The 14,874-nt window shown below is 38.8% G+C and overlaps 1 pseudogene; it reads left to right on the plus strand.

Moving 5' to 3' along the window:
- The first annotated feature begins 12,150 nt into the window (after window positions 1-12,150).
- The window catches only part of LOC110869048, a 39,183-nt pseudogene continuing 36,459 nt past the window's right edge, over window positions 12,151-14,874 (plus strand).

Here is a 14,874-nt window from a genome sequence, read left to right on the forward strand (position 1 = left end):
CCTCTTCCCGCTGGCGATCTTTTGATGATCGCTGGTGCTCCTGTTGAGGACTCGCCCGCCCATTCACCCGTCCCAGACTCCTTTGAGTCTGTGGCATCTGCACCGTCTCACGAGGTGAGCACTCAGCATTTTGTACACGACTCGGACCCCGATCAGGCATCTTCTGCCGCACCCATTCCGAGCTTTGTGTTCGAGCACGACGACATTGAGGATTCTGATCCCGTTTTTCCTCCAGGATTTGATCCTGACCACGATATTGAGTATATTCCTATGGACCAGCATATGGAGGACCCTGTTGATCCCGTTGATCCTGTTGATCCCTTTGATCCAGAGTTTGATTTTGATATGGCTTTTGATGACCCAGAGCCTGCCTTGGCCCCAGAGCAGGCAGTTGCTCTAGATCCTGTGCATGAGCATGACTTGGTACATGCTGACGTTCCTGTTGAGCCCATTTTGGCTGACCCACCTATTGGTGATGTTCCTTTGATTGCTGATGATCATGCTATTGCCGATGATCCTGTTGTTGATCCACCTTTTGTTGATCCCCCTTTGATTGCTGATATCCCTGTTGACCACCCAGTTGAGCATGTTGCACCAGTTGACCCTGTCATTGCTCCATTTGATCCTGTTCCCCTCGAGCCTGAGCACGCTCTGTTTGCTGATCACCTGGATCCACCCGATGAGGACACTCAGCACGGTTGGATACCTGCTGACGAGGATGTTCCACCGTTTCCCCCACATCACACTGATGCACATCATGCCGATTTCTCGTTTCAGATCCCTGTGACACGATCCGATGATTTCACCTTTCCGATCCCTCAGATTATACCTCCAGCGAGGCCTGGAGAGGGCTCTTCAGCCCACCCTTTTGGGCACATACCGATGTCTATTCCTTTCGTGCCCCAGATGACATCTGTTCTATCTTCTGTTTCACCTGTTCATGCAGCATCATTCGATTCCACCAGCACGCCACTGCTTTGGTCATCTTCCTCTCCGATGCCACCCACTGATCCATATCATCCATTCCATATGGGACACACCATAGAGGACGTCTTGATGTCCTTTGTCCATCAGCATGAGTCCCATACGCAGCGACTCCAGGAGCTCGAGAGAGCTCAGCTATCACTAGGTCCATGTCATGGTCAGACATCCTCACCTTTTCAGTCGTTTCGATCATTACCCCCGGACTTCGCTGCCTGACTTCTGACTTTGGAGCAGCAGATCGCTTCTATTATTCACACTCAGCAGGCGATGGAGGAGGACTGGCTTCATCTACGCCGTTTACTCTACACTCACTTTCCCCCTCCTCCACCCCCATCCGCATAGAGCTCATCGGTGCTATAGAGGTAGACGTTGGTGAGACGACAGCGATAGTGCCTGCACAGCCTTTTGGAGACCACCTGATGTTACTGACTTTTGTTGATACTTATTTGATGTACCTGATGTATGTGATACTGATATGATATAGTTTTGTACAGGGGTGATGTACTTGATTTCTTATTTATATTTTTGTGACATGGGATGTTGGGACATGGGATGTTGTGAATATTTATATTTTTATAAATGAATTCCCGAGTTGTTGATGTTTAAAATAAATATACATAATTATATTCATTTTATAAAAAAATTCCCGAGTTTTTGATGTTTGACATAAATATAAATAATTATATTTATTTTGTGAAAGAATTCCGCGTTATCGACGTTCGAAGCGATTATAATAACTATATTTATTTTATATAAGTATTCGAGTTATCGACGTTTGAAACAATTATAAACGATTATGTTTAGTTTATAAAAGGATTTGTGTTATCGACGCTTGAAACAAATATAAACAATTATATAAAAGCATTCGAGTTATCGACTCGTTTTTTAAGAGTTATAATGTTTGTCAAAATAAATATACATTTGTATTTGTTTTTATAAAAATTACTTGAATCCAATTGTTTTCGTTTTATAATAAAATACGTTTTGTTTTACGGATTTTTACGAAAAAACAGGCTGAGTTTCCTCTGTTCTTGGACGATCCCGACAACACAAGTTGTCGATTATAATTTGCAAAACGCATCAATCAATGAAGCAGCACATATATATATATATATATATATATATATATATATATATATATATATATATATATATATATATATATATATATATATATATATATATATATATATATATATATATAAGTTATATAAACATGATTAATGAGTTGACGCTAACCCGTGTGTTGTGGCGGGATATTGTTTATGAATGTTTTATAACCAATAAAAAAAAACGCTAAGACACGCATGCACCTTGCGGTACGTTTCCAGAACTTAACAAAAAGATAAATCAATAGTCATAAAATAATAAAATAGACTGTAATGTTGATAATACAATTTAATAAATCAAATGGTCAAAAGTTATTTGGTGGTAAATGTCATTTCTGTAGACTGTCTAATACTTTTGCAGACTTTTCATAATTTACAATGCTTTTTCTCATAGTTTTCAATGCACCCACTTTAAAATTCAATAGCCTAAATTAAAAAATCATCTTCTCCCAAAAAATTTTAATAGATACGCTCAAAAAAATTTTCAATGTTTAGTGTAAAAAGTTAAAAAAAATAGGTGAGTGAGTCCCAATGGTCCATCAAATACCACCACACATAATAATGTAATATTATAATATGCACAATCTAGATGCAACCATTATTATTCAACATATACATAGACCATGGTAGAGAATAGTGTTCCCTGCCATTAGTCGAAATGGACGGCCGATACTTGTCCATTGGATCAAACAGTTTATTATTTTATATTCTCTTTAAAATTATGGTTTTGCCCCCAGTTTAAAATTACGCTTTTCTCCCAACTTAAAAATATAATAACCCTTTTGCCAGCAGCTCAAAATTACTATTTTGCCATCAGTAAAAAATTACGATTTTACCCTTAGCTTTTTATTTTACACCCGCTTTAAAATTAGGTTTTGCCCCCAATTTAAAATTACGTCTTCGCCCCAGTTCAAAATAAAATTATGCTTTTGCCCCCAGCTCAAAATTACGATTTTTCCCTCGGTTCAAAATTACGATTTCACCCTCAGCATAAAATTACTTTTTTGCCCCCAGCTAAAAATAAAATTATGGTTTTCCCCTACCTCAAAATTATAATTTTACCCTTGGTTTAAAAATATGATTTTCCCCCAGTTAAAAATAAAAATATTACTTTACACCCAGTTAAACCGAAAATACGATTTCGCCCTCGGTAAAGAAATTACTCTTTTACCCTCAGCCAAAATTATGTTTTCGCCCCGGTTCAAAATAAAATTTTGTTTTCCCCCCGGCTCAAAATTACGATTTTACACAAGTTTATTATTTTATACCCACTTTAAAATTACGGTTTTGCCCCCAGTTTAAAATTACGTCTTTGCCCCCAGTTCAAAATAAAATTATGCTTTTGCCCCCAGCTAAAATTTACGATTTTCGCCTCGTTTCAAAATTACGATGTCACCCTTAATTCAAAATCACGTTTTTTTGCCCCTAGTGCAAAATAAAAATATGGTTTTCCCCTAGCTAAAAATTAGAATTTTACCCTAGGGAAAAAAATTTGATTTTTCCCCCAAGTAAAAATATAAATATGACTTTGCCCTAGCTAAAAATCGTGTCAATAAGCTGCCTAACACTCTTTTTACTTTTTCTTTCTAGCAAAACTATGATACTGTTCTTTTAATTGGTTAAGAATTATTTGGCCATCGCCCCGCAACGCGGGCGGGGCAACACCTAGTTACAAAACAAAGTTCACATCACTGTTCAAAATCCTCTTGACAGTTTTTTTTCTACACACCTAACACACACAACAAATGGATCCAAGAGTCGGTGAAGAAGCCAACAGTGCACCACGTCGTCACTATCACAACGCCGTAGCCGCAGCAGCACATTACCACCACCAAACCTCCGTCTCAACAACACCACTTCCAAACCACCGTCACCACAGCACCGCCAGAGATTCACCGCTACCACCACTGTTCAATTTTGTAAATCCTAAACTCTTCAAAATCCATCTCCACCAAAACCGTTGGCCCCGACGATCTCTCTTTGATTTCTCCATAACCGCCATGGCCAGAAATTTTTGGTGATGGCGAGGGTTATATAGGAAGTGAAAGAGTAGCTAACAACAGGGAACAGTGGTTGTAGGGAATATGTGAACGGTGCGTCGTTTGGTTATCAACTTTAGTCATGACGGCTTTTGAATGTTGTTGACTTGGTGTCGGTTTCATAAACACCGGTAGGGTTTGAGAACAAAAGCATATATATTTCACATTGTTGTTGGTTTGTTCTGATACGTCAGGTTGTGTTTAGGAAGTTTGTATCGACGGTTTAATTTTAATGGTCGCGTCTGATTGTGGACGGATGTGTCCGATATTGATAAGTGCAGTTATATATAAGATATGAATGAAACAGTGTGTATTTTGAATGATTCGGTGCCTTTTGAACGAAGTGATGCAACGGTGGGGTTGAGGCATCTAAGAGTATAATGTACAAGTCCGAGTAATTTATGTATAACGATTTCATTAATCAATTCAGTTTGAGCTCGGTTTCGCGTAGATATTAATTATTCAAAATATTATAAACGTAGTAGCGTCGTTAAACTTTTACCCATCCTCGTGTCGTTTCGTTGACTGAGTTGACCGGTTGACCGGGTTGGACCGAGTTGACTCTGTTTAACCTTGTTGACCGAGATTGACCGTGTTGACCTGAACACAAAATCTGACCCGGCTGACACGTAGTTGACCCGAACCGTACCGAACAAAATCTGACCCGGGTTGACTGGATTTGATCCGAACCCGAACCGAAATGCCAAAACTTAACAGAAACATGACCCGAGTTCACCTGATCCGTCTGCCTACATCACTACCGCCACCGGCCGGCCTAGAGCCGCCGGCAGCGGCGTCGCTCCACCACCACCAATGTATGTCATCTTCATTGGCTACACTCCTTCACCAACAACAATCCCACCTCGCGGGAATCTGACGTCTTCAACCGTCGATTTCAAGTGTTTCAGGCCATTGATTTGACGGCTCCACTGTCCATCCTCACCATCTTTCTCTCTCGTCATGTCTCTCTCTCTCTTCATTGCCTCGCTCTCTCTCTTGTTCTCTCTCTCTAGATAGGATATATATGTGTTTATAACATGGTAAAATGGAGAGGAGGTTGTGTGTGTGAGTGTTGCTGGAAAAATGGCCGGAAAAGCGGCTCCGGCAGCCGTATAAGTGTGAGAGGGAGGAGGGGAAAAGTGATAAGGTGTTACAAGGAAGCGTGTAGGGTATGCGCGTGTGGCTGGCTGGGAAAACCGGCGCCGGAATGCCGTCTACAACCGATCTCCGGCGATCGAAGATACGACAGAGACAGAGTGGGTGCGGCTGTGTTGGGAGAGAAATAGTTAGGGTTTTCAAAAAAATGAAGATGAAAGGGTTAAGTGGTTTATATATAGTTAGGGTTTTCAAGTGGGCTTGGGCCTACGGCCCACACGCCCACTTCTAGTGTTTCAAGGGGCCTAACTGTACCTACGAGGCCCGTTTCCGCACCCGCACATCATAAAATGTCGTAGGATTTAATTTTAGGATCAAAAATATGTAAATGGTGTCGGTAGTAGTTGTTTGACACGTTCGTTCGTCGGTTGTGTTAAAATCACGTAAAATGCTTCGTTTGTCGTTTTTAATCCGTTTTTCGATCCGGTTTCGACTGCGGTTATTAATACACGTGTCTGATGCTTTTGTTTCGTTGCTTTTGTTTCGTTGCCAGTGCGTTCCTACAGTCGCGTTTTTCGTTCACGTTTGCATTTTGTGACGTTCGAAAGCATGATAAATTCGCAAAACAAAATTCATGTGTTAATATTTTATACGTATAAAATTCGTGTTTGTCAGCGTTGTCAGTATTTCATCCGATGTCAGCTCGTTATCGTTTAACGTTCACCAGTTTTCCCACAAATCACCATTCGCGCACTATAAATCCGGACAGACGTTCCTAGACACTCCAAAGGCCTAATTAAGCTAGTTTTTATCTTAAAACACCACTTATAATCGTCTTAACGTTTGTTATTCATGTAATTAAGAGCCGGAAATTACCGGTTTTCATATTCTCCACCTGTTAAGAAAATTTCATCTTCAAAATTTAGACTATGTTATCTCCTTAAAGTTGTGTTGTACATAGGTAGGTACGAATAAGACCAAGGTGAATGACCACATAATTGAATCAAACCTTGTTCAAGTTATAAGAATTCAAGGACATATTACAACAAGAAAAACCCAACGGTTTAAAATGAATGTATTTCAGAAATGGACGTCAAGTGAATGAGACGTACTAAGGCGGTCCCAAAACAAGAGAATTCACTACCAACAGGAACTTACGTTGGTGGTTGTATTAATGGAACTTATAATCAACAGGCTCAAATGAAATAGATACACGAAAATGATTTGTCAAATTGTTGGACCACAACGTGAGGGAGAATCAATTAACACTATTGAATGATAAGGATACACCGAAATACAACAGAATTTAGTGTATCATTGTCATAACACATAGTTGCATTAAGACTATTTAAATGATGAGTCAAACGAAAAGCATACATAGTTTTACATGAAAAGCTTGCTCATAATTAGCCCAAGCTACAAGTTTATACCGACACCACAAGGTGTCGTTGTGATTGAAATAATACAACAACAGCGGTGACTGAACAAATTCACCGTGTTTGCAATCTGATGAAAGGATCAATGAAGTGAATCTGAATATTTGTTCTAAATGAATCTCATAGGATTTTCAATTGAAGACAAAAGAACATATAAATAATATTTTTCGTTCGAAGATGAAGGAGCAATGAATATCGCAAAATGTTTGATCGATGATGAAAGAATCGTTAAAAGTACACTGGAATATAACATGAATTTGCGTACCATTATCTTAACACAGGATTTTATTAAGACTGTTTTGATATAATAACCCAATGTAACACCTTGAAAATTTGCGTCCTATAATGTATTGACACGTGTCATAAGCTTGAACGTGTTAATAAATACGATAGAGGAACTAAAGTTGACAAACATAGAAAGTATGAGAATTCAAGGGTTCAAAATGTCAACAATGGATAAATATGCCCTATAATATCCCTACATGATGTTTATACCCTTAAACGAATGATTCATGGATCATACGAAGCTCATTGTGAAAGAAAGTGAGAAATTACAAACTACAGGGGTTAAATGTGTCAACATGTTAAGTTATACCTCTGAGTGACCTTTTAGAAAACCCGAAGCTTTGTAAAGGTAAATTATGCTCACTAGAATAAGTGATTAAAATTTCACAAGGTTTCGATAAAGAATGAGGAAGTTATGACAATATTCGTATTCTAGGGGTTAAAAGCGTCAACGTCAAAAGTTAAGACTTTTTCGGGTAATAACAAGGTAATCAAGGACTTAGCATGATAGGTAAAAGTCTAGGGGCCCTTGTAGGTAATTTGGAAGGGGTCAAAGTGCAAGAGATAAGTTAAGTTGACCTTTCGAAGAACGAGAAGCCAACATGCAATTAATGAAAAGATTTGGAATCAAATCTGAAGGCTCATGCGGCCCGCATAAACATTGTGAAGGCCTTTGCGGGCCGCCTGACATGACCAGATGCAGAAAATCATTTTTGTTGCCTGTTCAGCCCATGTAAACAACTTATGTTGCCTTTAAACACTTCCAAGAGCTGCCTAAACATCCCCTAGACATTTAGGGACACTTGTTAGTGATCAAACATCAATGGTAGACCTTGTTGTCAACAATCTATGAAGTTATGAACACTATATAAAGCCCATTGTTGCACACTTTGATCATTCATTCATTCCTCCTTCTACTGATCATTGCTGGAGCTCAAGACCTCCTTCTAAGCTTCCCTAGTCGTGCATAGGACCTTTGTAAGTATGCTTGACCTTTCCTTATTGAGTTTTCGCTTAGTTTTAGCTTAGAAGTCAAACCGTCGTAAGTAACGGTTGACTTAATGATTTATCACTATTAGTCCAGCGATTGATCGAATCGAAGGTGGTTATAAGTTGGTAATCATGTGGGCTTTAAACCCTTAAAAGGGCACCCTCTGGTTCCCATTCTAACTAGGTCAAATGTTGGGTCAAAGTTGTTTATAAAAAGTCAACAGAAGCTTAATTTTCGATTTAGCACATAAGTAGCAATGTAGAAGGCGTATAACCTGTTTTAACACTCATATAACATGATAATAAGTATATTAACTAGTCTAAGCTTGTTGATCCGACCATTTACTATTTTGACCCGGTTTGGAACCGAAAGTCGCAAAGCTTTGACTTTTGCTTTGACTTAGTTCTGACCCGTTGTGGTATGATTTAGATATGCCTTAGGACTCTCTTAGGACCAGGTTACATGATGGTGCAACCCTCTGTGACCGGTTCGTTGTTTGTCCGAGTCTTTTACACATTTCCGTTAAACGCCTAAAAGTTGACCATAACGCCCTTTTTACTTTAAAACAAGAATTTTGGACATGTGAAAGGACAATAACCTTAGTTACTGAATTCTAAGCATGTCCCTAAAATTTCATGTCAATCCGAGGTCTAGAATAGGAGTTATGCTAGATAGCGCAATTACTGAAACTTTAGTAATTAATCGGCGCAATTAGCATAAAGCCTATCTAAACCCAAATTTCGACACCAAACCTTTTACACACTGATGTAAAATAATATTTTGAGATTTTCAAAGATTTTTAATTATTTTTAACCTGCACATAACCTGCGGTTATGGCATCGATTTGGTAAATACCGAATATACCCTTTTCGGACATAACTTGAGTTCTACATGGTATTTTGACCCGATTCCAGTTGCTACTGATTTTAAATAATAAATAAAGTATTTTGGACTTTATAAACTGTTCGGAAAACTAAGATTTCCTGTAGAACTCGGAAATCTCTTTTATAATCTTTAAAAAGACCGAAATACCCCTTCGGGGCATATTTTGGATTTAAACTCATTACGGGCATTATGGAAGGTATCCTACTGATACCACAACCTCTTTAGAGTATATTAACTTAGGAAACTTGTGTAGGACTCTTACGGTTACCCGTTACGCCTTTTGCGCGCACGGTTCGGTTTATGTAACTAGCTTACATAAACTAGCCGAAACGGGTCAAACCTTATCATTTTTACTTCAAAATCCAGAGTGTGGTTATTATACCCATATAAAACAATTCTTCAAACTTTTTGGGTCCAAACCACATTCCATTCCCGGTTTTCGCCTTTCACGCGATTAAACCGTATTTATCCTTTGAAATTGACCGGTCTAAGCTAAGGCTACATTAAAGTCCCGTTAGGAATCTAATAGGTTCATAAAACCTTCGTTCCAGATTGAGAGCCCCAGTAGAGGTACTTGCGCTTGCTGATTAAGAATATACGTCTGAGTTTAAATTGCTTTTGCTAGCTCAGGTAAATACTTTTAACTTATTTTCCCTATACGGGCTTGGGATACGATATTATAATAATGCCGCTTGGTCGGGTATTGAATGTTTAGTCGGATTGTGATTAAATTATTGAGGTAACCCGCTTTAATCTGTATTGTTTGAAATAAAAGCCTTTAGGGGTTAATGACCATGTCCCGGATATCCCTGACATCATTGTATTATAAAATGGCCACGCCTTATGCACGAGGTGTAGGCATACCCCTGACAGTGCATAAGGGAAACGGTATCTCACTCTCTTGTGGGCCTATACTTGTGGCGTGTCTGTTAATCTTGACTCGATTTCTACATCGGGCCCTGAACGTACAACGAACATATAAATCTGTATGCAAGATTATAAAGATAATTGTCCCAAGTTATAAAAGATATGTTGTGCCTCGTGCATTCAAATCAATTTTATTAAACCTTTTCAAATGAGTCGGTTAATTGTATTTACCAGTGTAAACTGACATATTTTCCAAAAAGGGTTAAGTGACAGGTACTGAACGTAATTGGCTGGAAGCTCAGGGCGTTATTAAGGAATCTTGCAAGTTCTAGATGCCTAAAGTCTGTTGAACAGTTTTCTTTTATTTGATCCGCCTGTGGATCCTTTACTTTCCGTTGTAATACTTTGACATTACCTTATATTCGAATGTAATATATTTATCTTTTGCTTCCGCTGTGCATTTATATATTGTGTTGTTTGACTATGATGACATCAATTACGTCACGATACTCCCCACCGGGCCCACCGGTGATACGTGGAAATTCGGGGTGTGACAGGTTGGTATCAGAGCCAACATTGAGTGAATTAAACACTAGCCTTTTGTGTTTAATCTCAATAACACAGTAGCACATTCCTTAAAAACTTCTGAGTCTAGACTTAACATAGGAATACTCTCGATTCTAATCTGGAATTTATTACTTCCAATTATTTTTATATATTTAATACGTCGCCAAGCGAAGAAGCTGTATTAGGATTTCTCCTCATCCGGAGCCTGGAAATGCTGAACTTCGTACCACGACTAGGATAAAATGTGCATCCAGGGAGAAAACATTCAGAGATAAGGTGAAAACTCCTTTTTGCCGAAGATCGTATCTTTAATAAATCCTTGTGAAGACATGTTTATCTTTTAGTCCCTTCATGGACAACATCATTCCTTTCAAGTCCCGTTAGGGAAATTATGTACTCCTTTTATCATTTCGTATGAATATAGTATAACAAATAAATCAAATTATTATCCCTTTTCATAATTGATCTACCAGAATATATATTGAAAGAATCTTAAAGAGGTAAAGCCTAGCTTGAATGTCATTAAAGACCTAGCTATGATGGAAAAACCTGTTTAAAAGAGATTCAGATTCTTGCTAACATCCGAAAACATGTTAACACTCCTGACAACAGTAATATGATGAAATTACACTTGTCATCTTTACATTGGGAAATTCCAAACCCTTATCTAGCCTAGTAATTTAGAATCATGGCTTAAATCATCAAATGAAGATGATCATATTATAAACATCCATTAGTGATGAAGTGCCTACGGGCCAAACTTGTTGTCCGATAAGACAACGACCGTGGTGGTCTTTGACCCCCGTCTAAAGATGATGGACTACGTCCAAGCATAATAGTTTGTATGATCAATACGATCCTGACTGATATCATCAAATAAAGATGGTCATATTATAAACATCCATAAGTGATGAAATGCCTACGGGCCATACATATCGTCCTAAGGGACAAGTTACAGTTGATGTCCTTGACTCTCTGTCAACAAAAGGTAATGAAATATGTTCAAACCTTAATGCCTAGATTCTCTGAAATCATGGCTTATAAATTAAAACAGTCCTTGTGACTAGGCCTTTTTGCGCCACTTTAATACCCTTAATGTTTTATAACTAGGATAAATTACAATGAAAATATAACTAACAAATTAACCAATGTGGTACCATGGTTGATGAATCGTCAAAAATGATGATTCCAAAATAAGCTCTGAACAAATGATTGTCATTATGTATGTAGCAATCAAGCTACATGGCTGGATCGGATGAGGTCAACAGCCATCCGAGGGAGGATAATGATGCTCCCAGAGTTTATTTAACTGGTGCAGAACTGCGGGCATTAATAGACAATGCCGTTACACAAGCTCTCGACAGACAATATGATGAATCAAGTGATACACACTCTAAGACTCTATCTTTGGCTCGTAGTAAGCCCCTTTCTAAATCACACGAGTCGAAGGAAGACGATAATCGTAACTCGTCAAATCAAAAGAGTGTCCCGTCTAGACAGGTGGTGCTTTATCAAGAGGCACCAGTTAAGACTGCTCATATAAATATTTTGTCTCCTGCAAGCCCAGAGACTTTACAGGAGAAAAAGGAGCCATCGATTGCATGACGTGGCTCGATGAGATGGACACCGTTGTAGATGTTAGTGGATGTGCAGACCAAGACATTATGAAGTTTGTTTCACAATCTTTCAAAGGAGAAGCCCTAGCTTGGTGGAGGTCACTTATCCAAGTTACGGGGAAGATCCCTTTGTACAACATGACTTGGGATCAGCTCGTTGCTCTTATCAAAGAGAATTACTGCCCTCAACACGAAGTTGAGAAAATTGAGACTGAATTCTTGGCATTAGTCATGGAGAACTTAGATTGTCAAGCATAACTTACAAGTTTCAATACTATGTCTCGGTTGGTTCCTTACTTAATCACGCCGGAACCAAAGCGTATAGCTCGCCTTATTGGGGGTCTAGCCCCAGAAATAAAGGCAAGTGTGAAAGCATCAAGACCTGCTACGTTCAGGTCAGCGGCCGACCTGTCGCTATCTCTTACACTTGATATAGTCAGAAACAAGGCAGCCAAAGCCTCTGACGATGGAAAGCGTAAAAGGGAGGATGAGGATTCTCATCGCTCCGATAAGAAGACAGAGAGGAACTCTGAGGACAAGAAGAGTTCCGGGTTTAAAAGAGACAGCCAGCAGTCGGGTGAGAAGACCAGGTGCGAAACCTGTAGGAAATACCACCTGGGGAAATGCAGATTTGAGTTTCAGCCTCTACCTTGTGGGATTTGCAAGTCTAAAGAACATAAAACCTTGGAATGCAAGAAGTTGAAGGATGCAACCTGCTACGGTTGCAACGAAAAGGGGCATATCAAGACTAACTGCCCTAGAAATCAGAAGAAGCCCGAAGAAGCCAAGAGAACAAACGCATGAGTCTTCAGGATGAACGCCCAGGAGATGGTGCAGAATGATAAATATATACCAGGTACCTTTCCTTATCAAGTAGTTATGCAGAAATTAGTTACTACTGGCACATATAATTCGATAATGAATAATAATTGTTGAGAACTGTTGTCTCCGCCTGTTTAGGACTCCGGTCATTTAATGTGAGATGGAAATTTGCCGATGATACTTAAGAAAACGCTCCAACAAATCTTAGATTGATATTTGTATCTATTAGGAACTTCTCTTTTCTAATACCCTGATGACAAGCTTTCAAGCTATCCAAAATTCATCAATATAATAAAGACAGATGTGACATTGTGATCCCCTGTCAAAAAGATGATGGATTAGGTCCAAACCTTAAATGCCATTGATGGTCTTTCGTGACCTAGGCTAAACATAATGAATATATATATTAACTAACATTCATTAAGAATGCTAGTACTATATTAGCCTGTATGGTCTATAAATACCATGGTTAGTATATGTTGATGCCATCAGGATGAAGAATAGCATTTGTCGGATTGCAACTAAGGAATTGCTTTATTGATGTTAGGAATCAATATCGATTATGGCAAACTCAGATAAGACAGCGGTTGATCGTTTTACGAATGATGTGACACATGCCAATGATACAACGATTGTGAGCCTTAGAATTTCCGAAGATGTTCTTCAAACTATAATGAATGCAGCTGTTGGGAAGGCTGTGAAGGAGGCTATGAAAAAGTTCAAGGAACCCCAGGCTACTCGCTCCAAATTTTATCTAGGACCACATTTCCTTACTCATAAGGAGGATCTTGTTCGTGCCTCAATTGCAAAAGATGAGCTAAAAAGGAAAAGGGAGGAAAATAACTCCCAGAACTCTATAAAGAAGAACAAACAAAAGTCCAACCAGAAACCAGTATGCAAGACCTGCAAGAAACACCATTATGGAAAGTGCAGGTTCGAGCCAAAATCCCAATCACAACCAAGGGTTTGTGGGATCTGCAAATCAGGGGAACATAAAACATTGGACTGTGAGGACATGGAGAATTGCAGTCTGATTCGGCTGTAATGAGAAAGGCCACATCAAGACCACGTGCCCTAAATATGTCGAGGAAATGCGGCTAAAGAAGGAAAGCCTAAGAATGAAAGCGCCTAAATACCTGAGCTAGTTCATAAATAATGGCCTCAGGTACTTTCCCTAACTTTTTATCAGAAATTTAAATGCTAAGAGTTTTTATTTTGGTTCGGATACCAATAAATCCTTCATACACGATAGGTATAGCAAGCTTTTAAAAACGTTTCATAAAACCCTATATATATTAAGCGTAAGGTAAAACCTACGGGTAGAAAATTCACAGGAACCATTCCTTCTATTCCTGTCGGAAATCTTCAATCATAAAGTCCTAATGTACTCTCTCTCCAAATAAAGTACAACATCCTATAAAATTCATATCCCTTTGATCTCCATTGATTTCGAATACCAAATGGTATGACGAAAGCGCCATATGAGGATTTGTGCGTCCTAATAAGTTCCACAGATTGCTTCCATGCCTGATCAGTATGGGGGTTTAATGCATGGAACCACAAGGATATTCAAATAAGCATATGGTACCAAAGTCAACCAGTAGTATTCAAAGAGGATATCTAGAAAATGGAAATTTTTTTCAAGTAAGTGTCTTTGATTAAATTTGTGGACTCGTACATGAGTCACTCATTTGACACAAGCAAGGATGGATGAACTGGAGCCTGAGATTCGGAAAATCTCTGTAATCTCCTTGTATCTTGATTATCTTTTCCTAAGACTACCCCGTTTATCTCCCGAGAGGCGAGAAGAGTTAAGATTTATATCCCATTTAGGGCTGCATCATTATTATGAAATCTCCAAGACAGCTAGTACCATTATTGGAAAGGGTCGAAAACCCTGATTAAGTAAGTTTTGAAATAGAGGATTCATATAGCCTAACTCAATATTCCGAGAGTTCGGTATAATTAATTAAGTAAGATGGTTCATTCTGCTTATGCATTATTACCGCAACCCTAAAATAGGCATCGATCAGGAAATTCCATCAACCGCCCAGGATCGTCGATTTGTTCGACTAATGACAAGGATTAGCTATTCCCTGAAATTAATTAAGCAGTGGTTGGAATAACCATCTTACCTTAAGATAAGCTTTCTATAATGATTGATATATAAGCATCAAG

This window comes from Helianthus annuus, chromosome 7 (assembly GCF_002127325.2).
Source record: "Helianthus annuus cultivar XRQ/B chromosome 7, HanXRQr2.0-SUNRISE, whole genome shotgun sequence".
Lineage (NCBI taxonomy): Eukaryota > Viridiplantae > Streptophyta > Magnoliopsida > Asterales > Asteraceae > Helianthus > Helianthus annuus.